Source organism: Castor canadensis, chromosome X, assembly GCF_047511655.1.
Source record: "Castor canadensis chromosome X, mCasCan1.hap1v2, whole genome shotgun sequence".
Lineage (NCBI taxonomy): Eukaryota > Metazoa > Chordata > Mammalia > Rodentia > Castoridae > Castor > Castor canadensis.
This window is the reverse complement of record NC_133405.1, coordinates 84955812-84982835: the sequence shown is the minus strand read 5'-3', so window position 1 is coordinate 84982835 and position 27024 is coordinate 84955812. Positions and strand designations below refer to the sequence as shown.

Below are 27024 nucleotides of genomic sequence, written 5' to 3'. Positions count from 1 at the left end.
GAGACAAAGAATGTCTTGTGATTTTAAAACAAGCATGATGGTAGTTTATTCACCAAGCATTTCCTCAGTGCCCAACTGTGTGATGGATAAAGTAGAATCCTTGTCCTCAAGAGAGCTTAGTTTAGATCCATGCAGTTCAATATGCAACAAATAGCCCCATGTGGTAATGGAACATTTAAAATGTCACTAGTTCAAATGGAAACATAAGGGAAGGAGTAGAAATGAAATTAGCGGGAACTACCCAGAGGAAAGGTGCACATATAAACCAGAAACAGGTATTAATTAGAGAAGGAACCTACTTACAGTTGGGGAGGCAGGAGTGGTATGTGTGGTGTTACTTGTTCCTATATCCTCTGGTTTTTATAGTTAGGTATTTTTATAGTTGTGTACTTAATGTTTTTACATGTTTTGTTTCAGTAATGTAGACTGAATAACTACTCATCTAAACATTATTCAGGACACAGAGGATAATTTGGTCCTTTTTGCTGCATGAGAACTACAATATGCTCAGTAGATAGTTCACAGTCCATTGAGTTTACCGCTGAAATCAGACCCTAAGAATGGGTTTGATTTCAGTGACTAGTTTGAAAGACTGGATTCAGTTCCTTGGTTAAGAAAGGCCATTGGGGGCAATTATTAAACCAACAGCATTGTAGGTCCCTTTTTTTTTTTGGTGGTACTGAGGTTTGAACTGAGGGCTTTTGTGCTTGTGCTGCAGGCACTCTACCACTTGAGTCCCATCTCCAGTCCTTTTTGCTCTGGTTATTTCTGAGATAAGGTCTCACTTTTTGCCCTGGCGGACCTGAGCCATTTCCTCCTATTTTGCATCCTTCTGTAGCTGGAATGGCAGGTGCTCACACCCATGACCAGTTTTTGTCCATTGAGATGGGCACTTCAAAAACATTTTTGCCTCTATAGCCTGGAACTGAGATCCTCCTGATCTCAGCTTCCCAAGTAGCTAGGATTATAGGCATGAGCCACTGGAACCCAGCTCAGCATTGTGTTTTGAATGTTGAAACCTAAACTTGTCATCTGCATATCAGTAGTAAGCTTCTTGAGGTGAGAGAGGGAGGAGTTTTGTTAATCTCTGAAGCTACATGTCTGTCTCTTTCTGTGCGTATCCCAGTGTCTGGCCCCAAACAGTAGTGCAACCAATTTTCATTTTACAGTAAAAATAAATAGGACTCCACATTGTTTATTCTTTGACAAATGAATCCAATTTTAAAGTCTGTTTTTTTGGCATTACTGGGTTTTGAACTCAGGCCTCATGCTTGCTAGAAAGGTGCTCTACCACTTGAGTCACTCCATTCTTTAAAGTCAATTTTTATCACCCAGAACTGCATATTGATTTTTGCTTTCAGAGATTTCACATAACAAATATGAATGATTTGTTTATATTTATTTAATTTTTAAATCCAAATTTGCAATTTTTGTATATCATTGTCTGGGAGAAATAATTTTATATATTATGATATGCTCATAATACAGAATCCTGTGTAGTCCTCAAATCAGGCAAATGTGTGTGTGCCTACATATTATATATAGTTAAATAAGAAAAGCAAGTTCAAATCACTATGCTTATTATTATTTGACTACTTAAAAACCACTCTATTTGAATGTACCTATAGGTATATGTTTAGATGTACATAGAAAAATCACTACAGAATATACTTGGAGCTGTTAAAAAGTGAATCCACTGAGAAGGAAGATAAAAGGGAGTTGAGTACAAATTTAGGTTTGTTGCTTTATATATCTCTGTACTATTTGATTTTTCAAAACAATGGTTATAAATTACTTTTGTGACTTTTTAGAATATTTACTTTTCAAATTCTCAAAGCAAAAATAGAGGGATTCATTGCACGTTTTAAACAAAACAAAAATAAACTTGAGGAAAACAATCTTTAATTAAATTGACTATTTTGGAGACATTTTGTGTTATTAGTTCAGCAGTAGTACTTGAAAAAGAAAATTATTCAACTAACTGCTTATTTGCATAAATTTTTCTGGCAACATGTGATTTTTTTTAAATAAAAAGATATGTTTTTATATTTTGTTAAGTTTCAAGCATAAATTCTCTGTGTTTTTAAGAGTAAATTAAATGGATGGCTTCAGCCAGCTCATAATGAAAACACATGCGCTAATGGGTTGTATAGTAGCTAACAATCTGTACTTTACTCATAAACTGGGGAAGAAAAACACATTTTTGGCCCATTTACTTCCCAAATAATTTCCTGTTTCTCCAGTACGATTATGATTTGATTAGTATTAAATGCTATATATCTCATAACTTAGAATATATCTCTTAACATTTTAGGGTTGTAAGAAATCTCACATGCCAGCTACATTGTACAACCTGTCTTCTGATGCTTGATGTTCTCTTGTGGTAGGAAATAGTAAGCACAGAGACGATACCCAACAGTGTGGTTGTTGAATTATTTAGAAGGAGGTTTTTCTGAGCCTATAGTATGTACTTTAAATTTATTATTTTACTCTTTATAGACCTATAGAAAACTGAAAAATGTATTTTTTAGATTCAAGAGTTTATGTGATTGACCTTTTTATTGGTTTCACTTCTCATCTTCTATCATGAAATACAGACTCTTACAAGACTCACCTTCAACCCAGAGAATGGTAGAAAAGGATGAATTTGAAGTAGAACCACAAACTATTTCAAATAAGTAAGAGCTTGTAGATAATTCAGTTCAATCCCTTATTTTACAGATGTCAAAACTAAGGCCCAAAGAGAAGGAAAGGCTTTCTCAAATACAAGAAGTCAGAGGTGGACATAATTGGGTCCTCAGCCTTCCATTTCAGTGAGATTCCTGTGCTGATAGTCACACCACTGCTAAATCCCTTTCAATAGTTATGACTTGACCATATAATTTGTCCTGAAAATATAGCAATAGATAAAGTTGAAGGCAAGGCCAAGAACTCTTTATAAATTTTTTTCTAGAAAGTTTTCATGACCATAAATAATATATAATTACAAAGGATAATCTTCATTTCATATATTCTTTTTTATTTTAGAATAACAAACTAAACTATCTGTACTCAGTCCAATTTAATACAAAAATATTTTACCTGGATTGAATTTTTATATTTTTTGAGAATATTTTCATCTGACCCACATAGCTAAAATCATAGTTTCACTAATAACTTGCTATAGTAGAAAAAAAATCTAACATAACCTCAATGGCCTTATCCTGTATGATTTCTTCCTCTTTAAGTAAGGGTAAAAACTGTGAGTATAATATCACTGCCATGATTACCTTATGTTATATGGCACAGTTGACTTTAAATTAAAAAGAACGAATCACTCAAGTCCCATAAAAGCAGAGTGTCTTCACTTGGTAGCAGAGAAGAAAGAGATTTAAGCTGTGGGAGGGGGGTGGTAGTTAATGTGACAATACTAGCTTTAAGATGTAGGGGGGCACATGGACAGGAGTATTTAGAAGTGACTCCTGGCTAATAGCCAGCAAGAAAATTGGAACCTTACACCCACAGCTATAAAGAAACAAATTCTGTGAACAACCATGAGCTCAGAAGTGGAGTCTTCCCCCAGAACTTCCATGAGTCCAGCTGGTCAATACCTTGGTTTTGGCTTTATGAGGTTCTGAGCATAGAACCCAGCTGAAATCTCCCAAGACTTCTGGCCTACAGAATTATGAGACAATAAATGGGTAGTTTATTAAGCTGCCAATTTTGTTATAATTTATTTTACAGGAATAAAAATAATACACTTGGTATATAAAGCAAGCCATTTTATCCTCTTGTGCCTCACGTAAGTTTGTTTTTGCCTGATATAATGGTAATAATCTGTACTGCTGTGAAGTTGTAGTTGTGAAACATGGCTTCCAAAGCAAGAGTTGACTTGACTTATTATTTTTGGTGGTGTTAATAATGATTCTGATTCTCCCGTTAAAATCCTTTTGACAATTAAATAGTAAAAGAATATAAATTGGTCCTAAATAGACTTTCTCACAGTGTGATTTTTAAGATAATTGGGTTATAGCTCTACCATTCTACTATAGAAGACAAACTATGGAGACTGTGAAACTGTCCATCTGCATCACATGTATATTGAAAACTCACTCTGCACTTAACAGTATAGTAAGCTTTGAAAAGGCACTAAGAAGAAATGAATTAGACTTTGTGTCTCTGCCCTATATTATAGTGTAGTAGAGGAGAAAAAATAAGTTTCATACTAATTGTATATTTAAGACGGAAACTACTGGATGCCTTGAGATAGAGGTTGTCTGTGAACTGGCCTTCAAGAATCATTAAGATTCCAACTACAGGGAAGCATTTCAGATAGAGATACGAGTACAAGCTAAAGCTTAGATAACCTTGCAGGCCATATCAGGGATATAACAATTAGTCCAGTATACTGGGGAGTGTAGGATGCATAAAAATAAGTATAATAGGAAATAGGTTTGAAAGAATAACTTGGGCCAGTCATAGAAGGCCATGATTTTCAAGCTAAGAAATTTAAACATTATCATGTGTTTTTGAACAGAGGAGTGAATTGGTCAGACCTGTGATTCAGAAAAGAAATTCTGGCAGCAGTGTAGATAAGAGTTGATAGTGAAGTATGGAGAATGGTAAGGTAGACCAGGAGACCAGTTAGCAGGGAAAGAAAGTGAGAGAAGATAAAGACATGAGTTAGGAGAGTGGTTTTGGAAAAGAAGAAGAGGGAAAATATTTTAGGGATGTCAAGGAAATAAATGGAAATGAGCCTTACAAAGGGCTTTGTAAGGTGCTAAGATAGGTCAAATGTCAAAGTCAAGATTAGTACCCATGCAGTTTATCTCTAGAACTCGTGCTTAAGCATTATGATACAATCCTGAGAGGGTAGCCAACAATCGTAGTTGGAAATGAGCCCTTTGGATGTTACAGGAACAATATGCAGCTAAGCTAGGAACTGGTAAATATCACAGTAAAATCCCTTTGTACAGTTAATGTATACTAATAACAATTTTAAAAAGAAGTCTAGGAAGTGGGGTTTTGTGTGTGTTTGTGTGTGTGCACATGTTACTCCTGGAAATAAGGATAGGAAGTGGATTAGACAAAGCCACTGCAGTGGAGTCTGCAAGTTGCCAGTACTCACCTGCTCCAAGCAGAGGCCTCAAAGGCATGGATCAGCTCTCCTGGCATCACCACATTATACAAACTTGGACTTTTGAGAGGATAGAATGACTGCATTTAACTATGCTTGAGGGTTACTTTCAGAAACCATGTTTGTTTGTTCTGAAGATTTGCCAACTCTCTGCTGGTCACTCTCTGACTCCAAGCATGTATAGACTGATGTGTTAGGAAATGGCAGGATTTAAAACAGTCCCGAGACTGCCGATATAGAGTCCTCTGGCAGGGGACTTGTTACAAATATGGATTTCTGGACCTCACTTCAGACTTACTAAGTCTCATGAATGTTTATAGACATTTCTAATAAGCATTGATGTTTTTTCAATAACATGAAAGTTTCATGACCTCTTTTAATGCTTGAAATCTCCAAATAAATTATTTATTGTAACAGAGTATCAAAACAATTATAGTACTGAATATATTTCCCTGAAAGACACCTTCTCCCACGAATTCTGACATATTTTCCCCTGCACTAACCCTATTTATAATTACTAGTACATATACATCAATTACCTGAAGAATGAGTGTAGATCTCTACTGTTGTTAAAATGTATTTCCCTCAATTCCCAATAACTTGTGTGGGACTGTAATAAGATTCCATTATATAAACATTAATATTGGCTTATTTATCCACCAGATGAGGAAATTGGACAAGTTCTTTATATTTCTCTTCCTTCTGTAAAGATTTTTACGTTTGTACTAGAGTAGTTTTTCTTTGCTGCTAGAGGAGGGGGCTTGGTGTGGTCGTCATAACTAGGATGTTTTTTGAAACTTCTTTCCCAGGTTGATTGCCATGGCATCTTTAGAATAATCTCCTTCACTTTATTTCCTCAGTGACCAGTGTGAGAAAAGGAATTTTACACCCTGGAACTGGTTAAGTGAAGTTCAGAAATAATTAGGAAGGTGTTTCCTTTCCTACGAATCAGTCTGGTAGGAATCTGGATGCACTGGAAAGCACCAAAGTCTCAGCTTCAGGCATTCCCAAAGAATTCTCCCACTGGCCTGTGTTACAGAGGTCATTGTTGGAATTGCCTCTTAGTTATGAGAGTAGATGCGTACGTGGTTATGGAATGACTCATCCTTTTTGCTTGGATGGTTCCACTTTCGTTGTAGACAGACTCTCTGTAGGACCAGCTTGGCGTGCACATCTGTATTCATTCCACCCTGGAGCATGCTTTATGAGAAAACATTTGTTGAGTGGTTTGCCATTTTGTTTTACAGCTACTCTGCAGGCTATGAAATGGTCATCTGGCCTCTTAATTTGTCTGAGAAAAGCAGTTTTCACTTTCTTATCTTCATGCCTGACATACAGCAGAAGGCGTAACTCAGGGAAGCCATGTAATTTCCTTTCATCTGTCTATTCAGAGACTGATGATGGATTATACTTGACCTTTCATCAAATCTGAGGTTTACTGGTTTGTATTTGCCCCAAAGTGGACATGCATTATTGTTTGTTTGTAGCATGATAGACAGATCATTGGCACTGCTTCATTGAAGTAAATTAATCCAATAAGCATGTGTTAATAGCCTAATATGTGCCAAGCACTGTGCTAGGCATTCTATTAACAGAAATGAGGGAAATCTCTGTCTTTTAGGATTTTGCAATGTCATAGGAGAGACAAATGAATGTTATAAAGTATTTAAGTTGCTGAATATGTGATTAATTCTGAGGGAAGAGAGTAATAAGGGATGGTTCTTAGAGGAAGTTAAGTAGAGGGAAGAAAGACACCTGCAACAGAGGGACTCTAGTACATTGAATTCTAAGGAATGATACATAGCCTAGTGCTTGTTGCTTCGGTAGAATGTAGATAGTAATACTATGTTAGATTACAAAGGGCCTTGGATGTTATTCTGAAAGTCTTTTATTTATTTTTAATTTTACTTAACAAATTAAATTTGTATTTATTTATGGGATACAATGTGTGTTATGATATATGCATATGTACATTTTTATAGTGAGAGCATTTGAAGTTTACTTTTTTAGCAATTTTGAAATGTACATTAGTATTCAATACAGTTCCCTTGCTATGCAGTAGATCTCAAAGCATTCTTCCAGTCTAACTAAAACTTTGTACTCTTTGAAGATCTTAAACTTTGACCTGTAAATAGTCTTAAAAGGATTTTTAAAAGATTTTTTTGTTTATTGAGCAAATTGTATCCTTCACATGAAATGAGTACTAGCTCTTCCAATGTTAGCTACCCTCTTTGAGGCTTGCAATTACTAGTTTATTTTAAATTCAGTTTATTTTGAGGATTTTAAGCAGAGGTATTCCCTGGTAGGATTTGCAGTTTAGAATGATGAGACTGGTAGCGATACACAGTGTGGTAAAACCAGAGGTAGTGAGACCATTCAGGAGGCTATTGCCTATACTGAGTAGTAGTTGGGCAGAAAAGAATGTACATTATATGTGTTGGATGGTTCTGGGGACTGCTAATACATGGAACTTTAGTGAAGCCTTCTATTGGCTTTTTATACATATCATCAACATACATGAATACAAAAAGACCACATAGTGTTTTTGAAAGAATTGTGAGCTTGGAGTTAGACCACTAGGGTTCAGGCCCTGGCACTACTGCATACTGGCTGTGAATCCTTAGGAATCTTCTTGCCCTTCTTCTCCCAGCCTCTATTTCCTCTGTCATAAAATGGAAAATTGAAACTGTCTAGTTACTTCCTTGAGTTATAAGGAACAAGTGAGACAATACCCTTGAAAGACAATGTGTTATACAAATATTGGTTCATGAGGCAGCTGTTGTAAATGGACTGAGTATTGTGTCTACCTCAGAGGGTTGTTGTGAACATCAAATGGGGTAATGGATTGAAAGCATTTTGCTAACTTTAAACTGTGATTCAGATGTTAGGAATTAGTAAAAATAATAAAAGAGGACAATTCATTCTCCATCCAGATGTTCTGTTTCCACTGTGACTCATGTGCTCATTCAGAGCTGTGCAAATAGAACCTCTGCTTAATTTCTGCGGGCTAGAGTTCCACATGTAACTGAGTCAAACAAGACCAAAAGATTCCCTGTAAAATTTTGGCTTTGGGAATAGCAGGACATCCATTTTGCATAAGCTGCTACCAACCTTGTACCCAGTTCTCTTGCTCACATGCATGCTGAATTTGGACCCAAGTTCTCAGATCAAACAGGAATCCCACATTTCCTTCAAACTGGTGAGACATGCCAATCTTTGAGTTTGATGCCCAACCGTGTCACAGGTTTTTCACAGGTCAACAATCAGCATGAAACCAGATTTGATCTGTAAATCTAGTTTAATACTGCTTGTAATCAGTGGAAGTAACCTAGCAGGCAAACCCCACCACAGTTTGCTATTTCAGTGGAATTAGGGACCACATAGAAATTCAACCATTGGTATCTATGAGATGGAAGATAAAGGTGAGAAATCAGAGCAGTTCCCACTCCACCCTCAAAATTCCAAGATAAAGAGGCCTTGAGTACCCTTTTATCCATTGTTTATTTTGGTAACAGAAATATATTTCTAGCTACATAGTCATTTTATCTTCATTCTCTTTGATTTTAATTTTAGTGGAGCCAGTTTAAGATGCTCTGGCTTTTGGCTTCTATGGACTATGTCATGTTTTTAAACTGTTACTTTTATTTTTTTTTTTCATTTTTCTTTTATTATTCATATGTGCATACAAGGCTTGGTTCGTTTCTCCCCCCTGCCCCCACCCCCTCCCTTACCACCCACTCCGTCCCCTCCATCTTCCCCCCCTCAATACCCAGCAGAAACTATTTTGCCCTTATTTCTAATTTTGTTGTAGAGAGAGTATAAGCAATAATAGGAAGGAACAAGGGTTTTTGCTGGTTGAGATAAGGATAGCTATACAGGGCATTGACTCACATTGATTTCCTGTGCGTGGGTGTTACCTTCTAGGTTAATTCTTTTTGATCTAACCTTTTCTCTAGTACCTGTTCCCCTTTTCCTATTGGCCTCAGTTGCTTTAAGGTATCTGCTTTAGTTTCTCTGCGTTAAGGGCAACAAATGCTGGCTAGTTTTTTAGGTGTCTTACCTATCCTCACCCCCTCCTTGTGTGCTCTCGCTTTTATCATGTGCTCATAGTCCAATCCCCTTGTTGTGTTTGCCCTTGATCTAATGTCCACATATGAGGGAGAACATACGATTTTTGGTCTTTTGGGCCAGGCTAACCTCACTCAGAATGATGTTCTCCAATTCCATCCATTTACCAGCGAATGGTAACATTTCGTTCTTCTTCATGGCTGCATAAAATTCCATTGTGTATAGATACCACATTTTCTTAATCCATTCATCAGTGGTGGGGCATCTTGGCTGTTTCCATAACTTGGCTATTGTGAATAGTGCCGCAATAAACATGGATGTGCAGGTGCCTCTGGAGTAACAGTCTTTTGGGTATATCCCCAAGAGTGGTATTGCTGGATCAAATGGTAGATCGATGTCCAGCTTTTTAAGTAGCCTCCAAATTTTTTTCCAGAGTGGTTGTACTAGTCTACATTCCCACCAACAGTGTAAGAGGGTTCCTTTTTCCCCGCATCCTTGCCAACACCTGTTGTTGGTGGTGTTGCTGATGACGGCTATTCTAACAGGGGTGGGGTGGAATCTTAGCGTGGTTTTCATTTGCATTTCCTTTATTGCTAGAGATGGTGAGCATTTTTTCATGTGTTTTCTGACCATTTGAATTTCTTCTTTTGAGAAAGTTCTGTTTAGTTCATGTGCCCATTTCTTTATTGGTTCATTAGTTTTGGGAGAATTTAGTTTTTTAAGTTCCCTATAGATTCTGGTTATCAGTCCTTTGTCTGATGTGTAGCTGGCAAAGATATTCTCCCATTCTGTGGGTGTTCTCTTCAGTTTAGAGACCATTTCTTTTGATGAAGAGAAGCTTTTTAGTTTTATGAGGTCCCATTTATCTATGCTATCTCTTAGTTGCTGTGCTGCTGGGGTTTCGTTGAGAAAGTTCTTACCTATACCTACTAACTCCAGAGTATTTCCTACTCTTTCCTGTATCAACTTAAGAGTTTGGGGTCTGATATTAAGATCCTTGATCCATTTTGAGTTAATCTTGGTATAGGGTGATATACATGGATCTAGTTTCAGTTTTTTGCAGACTGCTAACCAGTTTTCCCAGCAGTTTTTGTTGAAGAGGCTGCTTTTTCTCCATCGTATATTTTTAGCTCCTTTGTCAAAGACAAGTTGGTTATAGTTGTGTGGCTTCATATCTGGGTCCTCTATTCTGTTCCACTGGTCTTCATGTCTGTTTTTGTGCCATAAACTGTTACTTTTAAAGATAGGAAGGTTAGGAGAGCCTGGTTCCACATCTGACAAGGAAGTGAAGCTTATAATCATCTAAAGAAATTGGCTGACATGATGAAACAATATTAATGAATATAATGTGTATTTGAGAATTTTTTACCATAAGAGTTGAAATTCAGACCTGCAATTATAACTTTTCAAAGATTTTTAAAATTGAGTAAAAGGTGGGGAAAGAATACAGATTAGAAGCTTCCACTGTTTTGATTCTGTGAGTTAGAAGAGTCAGGGTAACAGAGACTATATTCTGAAGAAAAAAAGAGAGGAAGAGTATTGTGAATTACGAAAGAGGTGGCAGACAGCTGAAAAGCATAGAGAAACAGAAAGGCAATAGACAACAGTAAAAAACAGTTTGCAGCTCAACCCTTGCTCTTTGGGGTGGAGGGAAAGCTGAAGTCACAACCACAAGGTAAGCCAGGTGCCCCTGGAAACAAATTGGCAATTCTAGCTGCAGGATAAGTCCACACTTCCTTCACACTTTAAAACCGTGTGGGGATTATGGTGTGACAGTGACTACTTCTGTATGGCAGACTAGCTATGCAGAAGAAAGATTATTGTTCCCCATAGACATGGTAAGTGAATTAGAATATCCAGATACAGAAAATAAAAAAGAAAGTATGGAAAGAAGATGCAAGACCTTTGGGATACAATTAAAAGACCAAACTTATGAATTGTTTGCGTAGCAAAAGGAAAATAGGTGTAAGTCAAAGGCATAGAAAACATATTTAATAAAACAATAGTAGAAAATTTCCCAAATTTGAGAAAGAGATGACCATTCAGATGCATGAGGCTTTTGAGACACCAAATAGCAAGACCAGAAAAGAACCTTGCCACATCATATTATAGTTAAAATATTAAATATACAGAAGAAGGTAAGAACATTGAATGCTGCAAGAGAGAATCATCAAGTCATCTATAAAGGCAAATCCATTAGAATAACAGCACATTTCTCAACAGAGACTCTAAAAGCAAGGAGGCCATGTTTTAGGACAAGGAATGATGTATTTCAAGTCCTGAAAAGAAATATCTGTCAACCTTGAACCTAGATTATTGTATACAGCAAAACTATCCTTCACAATTGAAGGAGAAATAAAAACCCCTCATGATAAACAAAAATTAAAGGAACTCATGACCACAAAGGCAGCGTTATAGAAGATATTTGACAAAATCTTACACACAGAGAGGAAAATAAATGAAACCATGAACATATAGGGAAAAAAATCTCATGAAACAACTAGATAAACAAAATGAGAAGTCGATAAGAATCAAACACTACAAAACAAAATTATAGGTATTGCTATGTGCCTTTCACTAATAACTAAATGTTAATGGTCTCAATTTTCTAATCAAAATACACAGATTGACAGACTGGATTAAAGCACAAGACCTAACTTTTTTTTGCATATAAGAAATGTATTTCATTGTCAAAGACAAGCACAGGCTTAAAGTGAAAGAATGGAATTAGACATACTAATCAAATGGAGTCCCAAAGCAAGCAGGACTAGCTATACTTATGTAAGCAGACTTCAAAGCAAGATTAGTCAGGGCAGAAAAATATGTTATTTCATATTGATAAAGAAAACAATCAATCAAAAGGGTATAACAATTATAAATGCATATGCACCAAACATACCCAGTTTCATGAAACAAACCTTACTGGATATAAAAGCACAGGTAGACTCCAATGCAAAGAAAATACAAAACAAATACAAATACAAACAAATACAAAAAAAATACAAAACAAAGGGTTATGTCAATACTTCACTCTCACCAATACACAGGTTATCCACACACAAAAAATTAAAAAGCAGTAATAATCTCCCAACAAAGAAAAGCCCAGCAGGCCTGGACAGATTGGCTGCTGAATACTACCAGGCCTTTAAAGAACTAACATCAGTGCTCCTCACACTATTCCATAAGACAGAAAGGAAGGAATGCTACCAAATTCATTTTATGAAGCCAGTTTACCCTAGCACCAAAACCAGGTAAGAATATAATAAAAAGAAAATTATAGACTAATTTCCTTGATGAACATAGATGCAAAAATTCTCAACACAATATTCACAAACTGAATTTAACAATACATTAAAAAGACCACAGTTAAGTTGGTTTCATTCCAGAAATGCAAGTATGCTTCAACATATGCAAATCAATAAATGTAATACAGCACATAAATAGAATAAAGGACAAAAATCACATGATCATCTCAATAGATGAAGAGAAGGCCTTTGACAAAGTTCTCTTCATGATAAGAGCCCTGAAAAATAGAAGAAACAGACTTCAACATAATAGATACATAATACATCTATGCCCAACATCAGACTTAAATGGGAAAAAACTGAAACTACTTCCTCTAAAGTCAGGAATGACGCAAGTGTGTCCACTCTCTTCAGTTATTCAATATACTGCTTGAATTTTCAGTCAGAGCAATAATGCAAGAGGATGAGATAAAAGGTATACAAGCAGGGAAACTAGTCAAATTATCCCTATTTGCAGAAGATATGGTCCTGTATTTATGTGACCCTAAAGACCCCACTAAAAAGAACCTCTTAAATATGATAAACACTTTCATCAAAGTAACAGGATACAAAGTTGACAAACAAAAGTCAGTAGCTTTTCTATATAACAATAATAAACAGGCTAAGAAGGAAATTGGGAAAACAATCCTATTCACAATAGTCTCAAAAAAATAAAAATGATAAACTTACTTATGGAGATGAAAGACCTCTACAATGCTAACTATAAAACATTGAAGAACAAAATTAAAGAAGACACTAGGATATAGAAAGATCTCCCACATTCATGGATAAGCAGAGCTAATATTGTGATAATGGCTATACTACTGAAAGAAGTCTATAGATTCATTGCAATCCACATAAAAATTTCAATATTATTCTTTTCAGAAATGGAAAAAAATCTTAAAAGTCATACAGACAAAGCACAAAAGACCCCAAAGAGCCAAAGCAATCCTAAATAAAAAGAACAATGCTGACTTCAAATTATACTACAGAGCCATAGTAACAAAGTAAGAGCAAGAGTTGATAAATGGGATTGCATCAAATTAAAAGGCTCTGCACATCAAAGGAAACAAGTAAAAGAATGAACAGACAATCTTCAGAATGGGAGAAAATATTTTCCAGCCATTTATTTATTTTAAAATTGAAAAATAGTGAAAAAAATTAAAGCAGGTAAGGTATATCATTGGTTATCTAAACATCCTGGAAGTATTCATTTTCCTGTTTGTACATTTAACCAATTTTACTTTCTATATTGGTCCATCTATATGTGCTTTCATGTCTTTATATAAAATATGGTTTTATATCATGGTTTATTCCTTTTAAATCTTGCTTTGTTTCTTTTGACATGCTGTATGTTGTTTTTAAATTTTAATTGCTTCCTGATATGCCAGAGATCTACTTTGTCCAACATAAGTGGCTAATTAGATTTAAATTTAAATTAATTAAAATTTAGAAAAATTAAAGTTTTAATTCCTCAAACTTATTTGCCATAGGTTAAGAGCTCAATAGGCACAGATGTCTAGAGGTTACAGTTTTGAATAGTGCTGATATGGAACATTTTCATCAATAAAGAAAGTTCTAGTGGGAAGCACTGCCAGAGAGTGAATATGCCACTCTGTACTAAAATTATACTCTAACATTTTCATTTTTAATGCTCAACATCTAAGTTTTTTTTTCATTTTTAAATATTATGGATGTGTTGACAGTGAATAAACCTATGCTCTGCCCATGGCTGGGTTTTTTTGGCTGTATTATTTATTTGATCAATTTCAAAAGTGGTGTTATTAGTTCAGAGAGATGAACAGATTCTTTGGAACCTGTAGTGTATTGGCACAGTTCTTCAAAAAAAGTTTATGTCAACTTAAAAGTCCTTTTAGAAACATAATTGTACTAGTTTCAGTGTAATCTCAGTAAAACCAAGCACGTCAATTTTAAATTTTTATTCGACTCTGTTTTTCATTAGAACATTGCTTACGTTTGATTTACTTTGCACTTTCTGTTTATTATTGGCAATGATGCAGTTTCTTATTTTCATTTATTCTTGCATGGAACCGTATGTTTACATTTTTGACACTTAAGTTTTGATTCTTAGTGTTTTTCCTATCAATTTCAGTGAAGCCTCTCTGTGTAATAATTTATCAATTTTTACATGAATATAATCTTTACAAAATAGTTTTTAACACAATAATAATATTGTATCCTTCAAAATGTTAGAATATTTTTAATAAACTCAAAAAGTTTTAAGATTTTTGAAAGATTTTCTACCATTTTTAAATGTTAACTTAAGGGTTATAAGAAGAGGTGAATGTTAAATCCTTTTTCAATAAAAGGTATGACCATTTAACCCTTTGGAAATTCAGGAGACATGTAGATTGCTACAGATCCAGGAGGGAGGGATTCCTCATTTTTAAGTGCTACTAATCCTCTAACCTGAAATAAAACTTAGAACTTCCATCCTTTTAAGTATTTCAGATTTAGTTAGCTGCTCCTTCTACTTATGACACATCTGATATCCCTGAGGGATAACACAATGCATGTTCCATCCAAGAGAAAATGCTTGTATTATTCCATTGGGGCCAGGTCCAAGGGTGTCCAGAATCTTTTGTGGTCCTGGACCTGGTTGCTGAGAGATCCAAAGGGGAAGTCAATAGAATTGTAGCTTAGTATTGGAGAATTTCATACATCATACTAATTAATTAGTGTCTCAAAAGACTCTTTCCTGATAGGAGCAAAGGAAGCAAATGGGAACTTTTGGTAGGATTCTTCAAGTTGTTTTGATACTTTATTTGTTTTTTAACTAATAAAAGTAATACATGCTCATAGTAAAATTATTAAGTTGAACAAAGGTGTATGAAATTGTAAAAGTCCTACTTGTGACTCTCTTCAGTTTCCTTCCTAAGAGATAACCACAGTGACCAGTTCTTTGTATATGATTTCAGATTTTTATGTGCATTTAAAAATATGCTTATAAAGTTAAATATATATATTTTCACAAACACTATTACACTATAATTACTGTTCTACAATTTGAATTCAACACTTATATCAGTGTAAGTGAATATATCAGTATGTATAGGTTAGTATACACCAGTAAATATTCTGCAATATACAGTAGATAGATTTATGTTAATTCTCAAAAAGGTTGCACAATTTTCAAATGTATCAATAAATTGTAATTTATTTTGTAGTGGATATGTAGTAGTTTCTCCTAAATTTTTTAATATTAAAAATAGTGTTGCAATTAACATCCTCAAGAGCCATTTTCAAGAGTATACATGGTACCTGAGAGGAATGGCTCTGGAGCAAGACTAGTTTGGTTCATAAAGACTGCTGTCCTTGTTGTCTGATCATAGACAAACTACTTAATTTGTTTTTGCCTAAGTGTCCTTACATGAAAAATAAAGATAATAATGGTCTCTATCCTATGGGGTGGGTATGAGTTTTTAATAAATTAATGATATACATTAGGACCTAATTTATAATTGAGAAGCACAGCAAGTACTATGTATTTGTTAGTTAACATAATTGTATACTTTTACTAGCATGCTTTTGTACATTAGACAAACTTTTAGTTAAATAGTTGAAAGAAAGTGTGTATACATTTTTTGTGTGTGTGTGATACTGGAGATTAAACCCAGAGTCTCAACTTTGCTAGGTACGTGCTCTACCACGTGAGCTACACCCTTTTGTTTTTATTTTGTTTTTGAGATAAGATCTTACTAACTTTGCCTAAGCTGTCCTCAAACTCTTGATCTTCCTACTTCCCACCTCCCAAGTAACTGGGATTACAGGCATGTAACCCAAACCCAGATAAAGGAGTATACTAAAACATTGGATGTTATTATACTTCTAAATCTTTGTAATTCTAATAGGTAAAGCAATAGTTTCTCATTATTTCATGTTGCTTCTCTTCAATTATCAGTGAAAATGAACATTTTTCACATTTATTGGACATTTATATTTATTTCCATGTGAACTGCCTGTTCTTGGCCTTTGCACATTGGTGGTTCATCTGTTTGGCTCTTCATCTGTTTCTTATTGACTTATGGAGTTCTTTGTATATAAAGGAATTTGGCTCCTTGTCATAAGTGTTACAAATGCTTTTCCCTATTTATCTTTCAATTTTGTTTATGTGTTTTCTTACCCAGAAATCTTAAATTACTTACTGAAGTTAAGTTCATCGTTCTTTTTCTTCATGGCTTTTTCTAAGTAGGTTTGATTTAAATTGTGTTCTGCTAATATTTTTGTCAAATACTCTTTAATAATGGATATAAAAGCTAACATGGATCTTTTAGATTGCCCAATTCACCCTCTCTTTCTTTATTATATTGTAATTTTTCTTAATACAGGAAAATAAATTTAGCCTCAATGAAGGGAATAGACTCTAAAGATTCCACAGTTAGCTGATGCTGCAACTCCCAGCTCCTGAGTCCTAGTCCAGTGACCATTATGTTTAACAAAACAGAGCTTTCTTAAAAACACATACTTAAGCAACTCAGTGATAGGGTTCATTTTAAAGAAAGGACACAACACACTTGCAAATGAAGGTATTTTCATATTAATTTTCACTTGCAGAAGCATCAGTATGTATTGTTCAACATAAATCACATATATGTTTGGGTTATCTAGTTGAGCAAACATGCAAATATTTGAAACAAAGGAGCATATCCATTTTTACCTTCTTATTTTGGTTGTGAACTGGAAATGTGGACTTAACAAGAATTAAGTGGATTTTTAATCCAATAGATATGAAAACTGAAAAGTACTGGATTGACTGCTAACTGCATTATCACCTTCCTTTCCCAGCTTTAGCAAAGTCTGGGATTAAATGTAACTCTTTTTAAATTGTTCAAGACATTCACCAGTATGAACTGTGATCATTGTTCATTCCAAAGCCCTCTCATGGCTACTCAGTGCCTGTAGGATAGGGTCCAAGTTTCCTTAACCTAGATTACTCACTGCAGCCATTTAATCTCTAGCACCGATGCACAGTCTTCCAGCCTTCTTTACACTTCTCTTTGCACATGCTACTTCCCTGTGTGAGGCAACTTTCTTCTTTCCCATCTGCCTGCCTAGCAAAACCTATTCAAATAACTTTAACTTCTGGGAGTCCTTTCCCAATCATCCCACTCTAAGACTATGAGGTTCATATAGGTAGGACTTCTCGAATGACAGATCTTGATGGACCCAGCCAAAAAAACCATTTCACTAGTAAAATTATTAAAATAATCAATTTAAATCTCCTGAAAGGATTCTAAGATCATACAACAAAGTGTGGAATTCAAGAAAATCTATTATATTTCAGTAAGAACAGAAAGATGCTATTATTTTTGAACCATTATCTACTTTCATCCCTACTACTAGCTCCACATGATAGAAGCTGTTCTTTAAACAGATATAACCAAGAAGATGAGGGCTACCTCTCCTCCCGACTCTTGCACTAGGGCTATGGCTTCACCCCAGAGGGCTATCGATCAGTACCTATTATGCTCCTAACCCTGTATTAAAGAAGCACTATTTTAAGCAAGCATAGTCAAAGGGACTGGAGATCCTTTCTTTTATCCAGTTTCTACTCATAAGAGATTTGTCCCAGTGGTGGTAAGCCAAGAATACTGGGTTTTTGACTGTGCCTACTCTAGCTCACATATAAAGTAAATCCTCCATACTGGAAAAAGCAAGCCAAGAGGACTAAAAGTTTCCATAATCCCCCAAGTCTACTTGTAGAGTAAGTGAGAAAATCACTCTTGGATAAGTAGATCACTGTCCCTGGTTTCAACTTCACTACAATGAAACAAAGGTTCTGATGGCAGGGGTAGGATGAGGAGGCCATTAGGCTGGAGAGCTCAACAGCTCTTTCTGAGGTGACTGACTTTATTTGAAACAGGACATGAAAAAGTTCATGCCTAAAAGCTAGTTATCAGTAATTGAGATCTTGGTGAATAAATAGCTCCCTGATACTAGTAGCAACAAGAAAAACAGCAGACCAACTAGAAGTTTACCACAGAGCTAGGGAACAAGACAGCTGAGATAGGCCCTTACACTCATTGTTGGGTGTGTGGAAAACTATACATAATTATCCCCACTCAAGAGCATGTGAGCAGAATGTGAGGTAGGATCTAAAGCATTGCTCAAGGCATACATAGACAACTTAGTAAAATACAGAAGGCTTAAGGATGAAAAGATCCAATTTCTGACCAAATACTGCCAGGACAATATGATACTTTGAGCCAAGGGCAACTTCTACAATGGTAGACTTAACAATAAAATTACATTTCTCTAGTGTAATAGAAGAGTATACCCTCTGAAAAACAACTAAAGGAGAACTTTTGATCTACTTGTCTCTGGCTAAATGTGGGACAAAATCCTGAAGTCCCCAACTTGTGAAAGTAGTATCTAATGGCAAAGAGTAAAAATCTGACTGACTAAGGGGGCTTAAAAGCAACTTCCAATCAAAAAGTAGTTTATGTAAATTCAAATTTGATCAATGAAAAGATAGTATAAAAGATTAAAAACAAGGAATCATGTGAGCAATAACATCAGAGGTCCCATAATGTTGGGGAAACAGACTTCACAGAATTAGTTCAGCAAAACACTAAACAAACAAATGACCAAGCCAAAAAAAAAAAAATCAAGAACAAGTTCCAGAAAGGAGAAAGTTGGCATCCAGAGTTGTTATAATATAATATCTAAATTATCTAATTTATATTTAAATTATCTAAGTTATCTAATTTTTCAACACAAAATTATGTGACATCCAAAGAAAGGAAAGTATGCTTCATACACAAGGATTGTTTTTTTTGAGTTTTTATTTTATTTTTATTTTTTATTTTTTCCTTTCTCTTTTATTATTCATATGTGCATACAAGGCTTGGTTCTTTTCTCCCCCATGCCCCCACCCCCTCCCTTACCAACCACTCCGCCCCCTCCCTCCCCCCCCCAATACCCAGCAGAAACTATTTTGCCCTTATTTCTAATTTTGTTGTAGAGAGAGTATAAGCAATAACAGGAAGGGACAAGGGTTTTTGCTGGTTGAGATAAGGATAGCTATACAGGGCATTGACTCACATTGATTTCCTGTGTGTGGGTGTTACCTTCTAGGTTAATTCTTTTTTGATCTAACCTTTTCTCTAGTACCTTTTCCCCTTTTCCTATTGGCCTCAGTTGCTTTTAAGGTATCTGCTTTAGTTTCTCTGCATTAAGGGCAACAAATGGTAGCTACTTTTTTAGGTGTCTTACCTATCCTCACCCCTCCCTTGTGTGCTCTCACTTTTATCATGTGCTCATAGTCTAATCCCATTGTTGTGTTTGCCCTTGATCTAATGTCCACATATGAGGGAGAACATATGATTTTTGGTCTTTTGGGCCAGGCTAACCTCACTTAGAATGATGTTCTCCAATTCCATCCATTTACCAGCGAATGATAACATTTCGTTCTTCTTCATGGCTGCATAAAATTCCATTGTGTATAGATACCACATTTTCTTAATCCATTCGTCAGTGGTGGGGCATCTTGGCTGTTTCCATAACTTGGCTATTGTGAATAGTGCCGCAATAAACATGGATGTGCAGGTGCCTCTGGAGTAACAGTCTTTTGGGTATATCCCCAAGAGTGGTATTGCTGGATCAAATGGTAGATCGATGTCCAGCTTTTTAAGTAGCCTCCAAATTTTTTTCCAGAGTGGTTGTACTAGTCTACATTCCCACCAACAGTGTAAGAGGGTTCCTTTTTCCCCGCATCCTCGCCAACACCTGTTGTTGGTGGTGTTGCTGATGATGGCTATTCTAACAGGGGTGAGGTGGAATCTTAGTGTGGTTTTAATTTGCATTTCCTTTATTGCTAGAGATGGTGAGCATTTTTTCATGTGTCTTTTGGCCATTTGAATTTCGTCTTTTGAGAAAGTTCTGTTTAGTTCTTGCCCATTTCTTTATTGGTTCATTGGTTTTGGGAGAATTTAGTTTTTTAAGTTCCCTATAGATTCTGGTTATCAGTCCTTTGTCTGATGTATAGTTGGCAAATATTTTCTCCCACTCTGTGGGTGTTCTCTTCAGTTTAGAGACCATTTCTTTTGATGAACAGAAGCTTTTTAGTTTTATGAGGTCCCATTTATCTATGCTATCTCTTAGTTGCTGTGCTGCTGGGGTTTCGTTGAGAAAGTTCTTACCTATACCTATTAACTCCAGAGTATTTCCTACTCTTTCCTGTATCAACTTAAGAGTTTGGGGTTGATATTAAGGTCCTTGATCCATTTTGAGTTAATCTTGGTATAGGGTGATATACATGGATCTAGTTTCAGTTTTTTGCAGACTGCTAACCAGTTTTCCCAGCAGTTTTTGTTGAAGAGGCTGCTATTTCTCCATCGTATATTTTTAGCTCCTTTGTCAAAGACAAGTTGGTTATAGTTGTGTGGCTTCATATCTGGGTCCTGTATTCTGTTCTACTGGTCTTCATGTCTGTTTTTGTGCCAGTATCATGCTGTTTTTATTGTTATTGCTTTGTAATATATACACAAGGATTTTTAAATAAAAGCTAGCCATGAAGAAACACAAATGTTGAGCTTACATAGATGAAGACCTTAAATCAGCTATTTTAAATATATTCAGAGAAATGAAAAAATATCTAAAACACTAAGATAGTATAGGAACAATTCATCACTAAATAGAGAATGTCAATGAAGAAATTATAAAGAATCTTCTTTATTTATGAAATGCATAAAAATTGAAATGAAAAATTCACTACAGGGGCTTAAAAGTAGATTTCAGTTGGGAGAAAAAAGAATAACCAAATCTGAGCTTAGACCAAAAAAGATTATACATTTTATAGAGTAAAATGAAGAAGAATGAAGAGCCTCAAAGAAATGTGAGAACTTAATGGCACACCAACATACACATGGAGGAGAAGGGTATCAGAAGGGGAGAAGAAAGGAAGAGTCACAGACTGAAGAAACAGTGACTAAAATCTTCAAAAAGTTGACAATAAACATTAAGCTGCACATGAAAGTATTAAAAACAATTAAGTGGGAAAATGCAGAGAATGACAAATTATCAAAATATTTCAAGTCAAATAGAGAAAAATCTTAAAATCAGCAAGAGAAAAATGACTGGGGAACCACACAAAGATTAACAGCTGACTTCTCATCAGATGTAACTGAGAACACAAGACAGTGGGATGACAAATTCTAAGTGCTGAAAGAATAAAACTGTCAATCAAGAATCTTATATTCAGCAAAACTATCTTTTAAAAGTGCAGATGAAATGCAGACTTCTCAGATAAACAAAATCTTGGAGAATTTGTTGTTAACTGTCATGCCCTGCAGCAAATAATGAAGTGACATTTGATAATCATTTTAATTTGTGTGAAAAAAATCAAAAAGCTCTTGTAAAAATACTTGTATAGATAATTTTAAAAGATATAGTTATAGGTTTCTTTCTTCTTTTTCTCTCCAATTATTAGAATACATTTCATAATATATGTAAAATTATATTATTGGCCTGTAACATATAGAAATGTAATATAATTAACAATAAAATGCAAAGGAAGGGAGAAGGAATACACTAAATGATAGTAAGGTAGTAGTATTAATTGACAAATGAAATCCACAGGAAGAAATGAAAAAAATGGTAAGTATGAAGATTAAACATAAAAATTCTTTAAATTAATTGCATTCTCCCTTATTAGCTTCTTTTAGGGGAATGTATTATAAAAAGCAGTACTTAAAATATGTGTTGTTTTATTGGTAACATAGACAAATTATGTATAATGGGTTATAATTGTACAAGAGGTGAGAATGGAGCAATAGAGAAGTAAAGTTTCTACAGTTTACTGCTATTCAGTTAGTGTAAATCTGAGATAGATTCTGGTCATTTAAGATATATGTTAAAAGCCCCAGATCTACCACTGAGAAAATGATTTTAAAATATAGTTTAGAAAGTTAAAAACATGGTTAATATTGTTTATAGGAAAAATTAACTTTCTAAAAAGAGGAAATAGTAAAGGAGGAAACAGAGGAACAAAGCAGTAAAGAGAAATATAAAAACAACAAAATGGAAGAGGAAAACTGACTATACCAATAACAACATTAAGCAATCAAATTAAAAACCAGAGATTGTTATCGTGGATAAATAGAACAAGACATAAGTGTGTGCCATTTATAAAAGGCTCATTTTAGATTCTAAAACCCAAGTAGATTGAAAGTGAAAGGACTGAAAAGGAATTATATGCAAACAGTAACCAAAGAAGAGCTTAGAGTGACTCCTACGAATAGCAGACAAAATAGATTTTATGACATTTTATTATCATAGAGATAGTGGCATTTTATTATGATAGAGTCGGATATCAAGTAGCCAATGGAAAGATCAGTTAGAGATGAATTAACATAGGTCATAACACATGTGTACACGAAAGCAATGCTAGGAATATTTCTGTATAGCTATCCTCAACTCAACTAGCAAAAATGCTTTGTCTTCCTTATTAGGCTTATGTCTTTTCTTTAACAAAATCAGTGATAAAGCCAGAACAGGACCCGCCTGAAACTGAGTGGGGGAAGAGGGGAGAGGGGAGGGGAGGGAGGCAGGGGGAAGAAATGACCCAAATAATGTATGCACATGTAAATAAATGAATAATTAAAAAAAGAAGATACAACAATTATCTATCTATATCTCTATCTACCTATCTATATCTCTATTTATCTATTTTACATATATATATATATATATATATATATATATATATATATATATATATATATATAAAACACAACAGAGTCCTACAATTTATGAACCAGAAGAAAAGCTCAACAATAATAGTTGGACAGTTTAATACTTTACTTCAATGATGGATAGAATATCTAGACAGAAGATCAGCAATGAAATGGAAGAATTGAACAGCATTGTGAAACAGCTAGACCTAACAAACATCTATTGAGTATTCCACCCAACAACAGAACACAAAGTCTTCTCAAGTAAACATGGAATATTATCCAGAGGAAACCATATCATAGGTCATAAGAAAAGCCTTTTGTGTTGCAAACTACACAATCAAAGTGAAAATCCAACTGAAAGGTTTACAAAGCACATGTATAATAAGAAACTTGTATGCACAATATATAAAGAACTCTTGCAAATAATGAAAAGTTTGCAAAAAAGACAAATGATCCAATTTTTAAATGGGTTAAGGATTTGAATAGTTATTTTTTCAAAGCAAATATACAAATGAAAAGATGTTCAATATAATTAATCATCAGGGAAATGAAAACCAAGACCACATGGCACATCACTTGAATGACTATACTAACAAAATAATGATAAAATGGAAAATAACAAATGTTGGTAAGAGTGTCAGGAAATGAGGACCGCATACACTGCTTATATAAAATGGTACAGCTAATTTGGCAAAACACTCTGGAAGTCCCTCAAAAACTAATCATACACTTACTCTATGACAGTTTACCTCTAGGTATTATAAATGTTAACAGTTTCATTCTTACTTGTATATCCATGAGAATTAAAACATATGGCCACATAAAAACTTGAATGTGATGTTAATAGCAGCATTAATACTAGCTACAGGGTGGAAACAACTTGTTTCATCAACTGATGAACAGATAAACATAATGTGGTATAGCCATATAATGGAGCATTGCTTATGCATAAGATGGAAACAAGAAGTTAACATGGCTGAACTTTGAAAACAATGTTAAGAGAAAGAAATCAGTCATGAACAGCCATGTATTGTGTGATTACATTTGTATAAAATGTCCATTGTGGACCAATCCATTAGACAGAGAAAGGGAGATTAGGTTCACAGAGACTACAGGGAGAGCAGACCAAGGAAAGGATAGTAAGGGTATGGGTTTTTCATTTAAGGTGATTAATCTGTCTTGGAATTGGATAGTGGTAATAGTTGTTCGACTTTCTGTAAATACACTGAAAACTATTGAAATTGGGTTATACACTTTAGCTGTATGAAATTGCATTGCATAAATTCCATCTCATTAATGCTCCTCATTCTTATATCACTCTGTTATCATTCTCACTTGTAAATTTTTCATTTTTTTTTCAGTGGTACTGGAGTTCGAACTCAGGGCTTCACACTTCCTAGGCAGGCACTCCGCCAATTGAGTCACACCTCCAGCCTATGAATTTCTTTCAAATTATATTTTAATAACTGTGTTGTCTGTCATTGCCTCAAGAGACAGAATCTGTGGCCTGCTCCTTTCTATGGGCCTAGCCCATGGAAGGATTTGGTTGCCACCCTTTGAATGGGTGTGAAAACTGGGAAATGCAATAAGCTATAGCCAATACAGGATGTAACATTTATATCTATATTTTACAGATGCAAATCTATAAAAGGTCAGTTCTGTGGCCATAGTAGAAAATGTGCTTCCATTAGCATAAGTGAGGTTTAGAATAGCTTATCTTAAAACTCCCAGTTTTGATTTATACCTTTAAAAGTGTATGTCTTTTTTCCTCCCAAGTGCCAAACAGTATCTTCGATGGTTTTTGTTTTTTCACCTTTAGCCATCAATACTGGCTCAACAAGGAATAAAAATGAAATTTCAAGGTGTAATTACATTTGCTTCCAATATTGGTATACAGATGAAATTAGAATAAGTCAATCAGGACTTATTGTCATCTATGACTAGGTGTTAGTTGTGAGGTTTTATTTTAGCTTCGTGTGATACACTGAAGGTTTAGTCAACTGAACCTATATTCTAATTCTTGCTGTGTTTCTTCCTAGTTGTATAAGCTTAGAAAAGGTACCATGCTTCCTTATACTTCCTTCAGTTTCTTTATTTATCAAATAGTAACGATAATCTCTACCATGCACTGTTGTGGGAAGGATACAAATGCTGATTGATATGAAAACACCTAAAGTATAACTTTGCACATAGATGATGATAATGATGGCAGTGATATTGGTGGCAGCTGATTTGGTTATGTGATGCATCCATATTACATACCAGACACTGTACTGAACACCTGACATGGAGTAGCTCACTTCATCTCTACAACCAACTGATAAGGTAGATATTGTGACTATTCTCATTTGATAGATGAGAAACTGCTTTTGTTCAGTAAATGTGACTGGAAGTACTATAGTGATGGTGTGTGGTAAGAGTTAATAAATATTTACTTTCTTCCTTTCCATTGAAAAATTCTCTCTCTCTCTCTCTCTCTCTCTCTCTCTCTCTCTCTGTCATCCTCTTTTAGAAACAGGGTCTTATTGAAACTAATAGCTAATTGAAATTAGCTAATTGGTACTGTAGTATCCAGACCCCGCTGTGTTGCTCACTGGCTGTCTAAATCACTTAACTCCTTTGCCTTCTTTTGCCTATTCCTGCTTGTGGCAGGAATATTGGGAGGATTAAATAAGATACTGCTCAGTCACTCAGTACCCTGCTGTATTTAGCCATATCTGAAATTATTTTTTCATCACTTTCTATGCTTATTTCATGTACCACTTCCTCAAATAGAAACTTTCTTAAGTTTCTTAACTTGTTTGTTACTGTATCACCACACTGCATCTAATGGTGCCTGGCTTATAGTAGGTACTGAATACATTTTTCAGATAGAATGTGTGATAATGAATTGGTGCAGACATTTTTGAATTTATGAAATGTTGGACACCTGTTGTTAAATTGAAGTATTTTAGAAGATCCTCTAGTCCAACCTCTTGTTTTATAGATACCAAAAAGCAGTTGAGATATCAGAAAGAGTTCAAATTGCAACCCTGCTTCTTTCTACCCACTCCACTTTAGAGGTTAACCTCCATAAACTTCTTTTGACTCATTTGTTTGCCTCACAAAGTGTTTGTGCAGATTCCATGAGATAAATGTATGTGTATATATTTTATGTGCTTGAAGTGCACTGCAAATATGAGTTTTAAAAGATGAGAAAACTGAGGGTCAAGAAATAAGTTGACCCAAGGTCACACAGTAGGTTAGTATCAGAATTCCTAATGGAGTCTCAGGCTTCCAGCCCCAAGTCTAGTACAGTAAGGCAACTTCCAGAACAGAAAAAATGAAAGAGAGTAGGTACTGACCAGGGTTAAGGGAAAGCAGGCTGCTTCTGACTACAGTTTGACTCTTCATTGCACTGGCACAGAGGAAAGAGGAAGGTACTGTGCCAGGTATCACATGATCACTTTGCAGAATGGAAAGAGTTTGTTCATCAAATTGAATGATTTATATGTGTTTATCTAACAATGACAGTCCCACCAGCTCTGTGCCACTTCACTTTTACCTAATTCAAAAAGATGCCAAGCATGACATACTTTCCTTCTCAGGTTTTATCCTCGATTACATTTTGTTCACCTCTGTGTTTATTTATAACATAGCAGGAGAGATAGGTAAGGTAAAAGTATAGAAAGTGATTATTCTCCATTCCTACAAAGGACAGAAAAAATAATCTGAAGTATTTGAGCTAGCTATGAGGAAGAAATTCATGGCAAAGACATGGGAGGTATTGAAACTAAATGAAATTGTGAAATCTTATGTATTTTGAGATAAATTTGTCTGATATAGTTTAGCAGTGCCCTAATTTAGCAATCAAGTTTCT

The 27024-nt window shown here is 35.0% G+C and overlaps 1 protein-coding gene across 1 annotated transcript in view; it reads left to right on the top strand.

Moving 5' to 3' along the window:
• The window catches only part of LOC109675617 (androgen receptor), a 166890-nt gene that overhangs the window by 53094 nt on the left and 86772 nt on the right, over positions 1-27024 (top strand). The window lies entirely within an intron of this gene.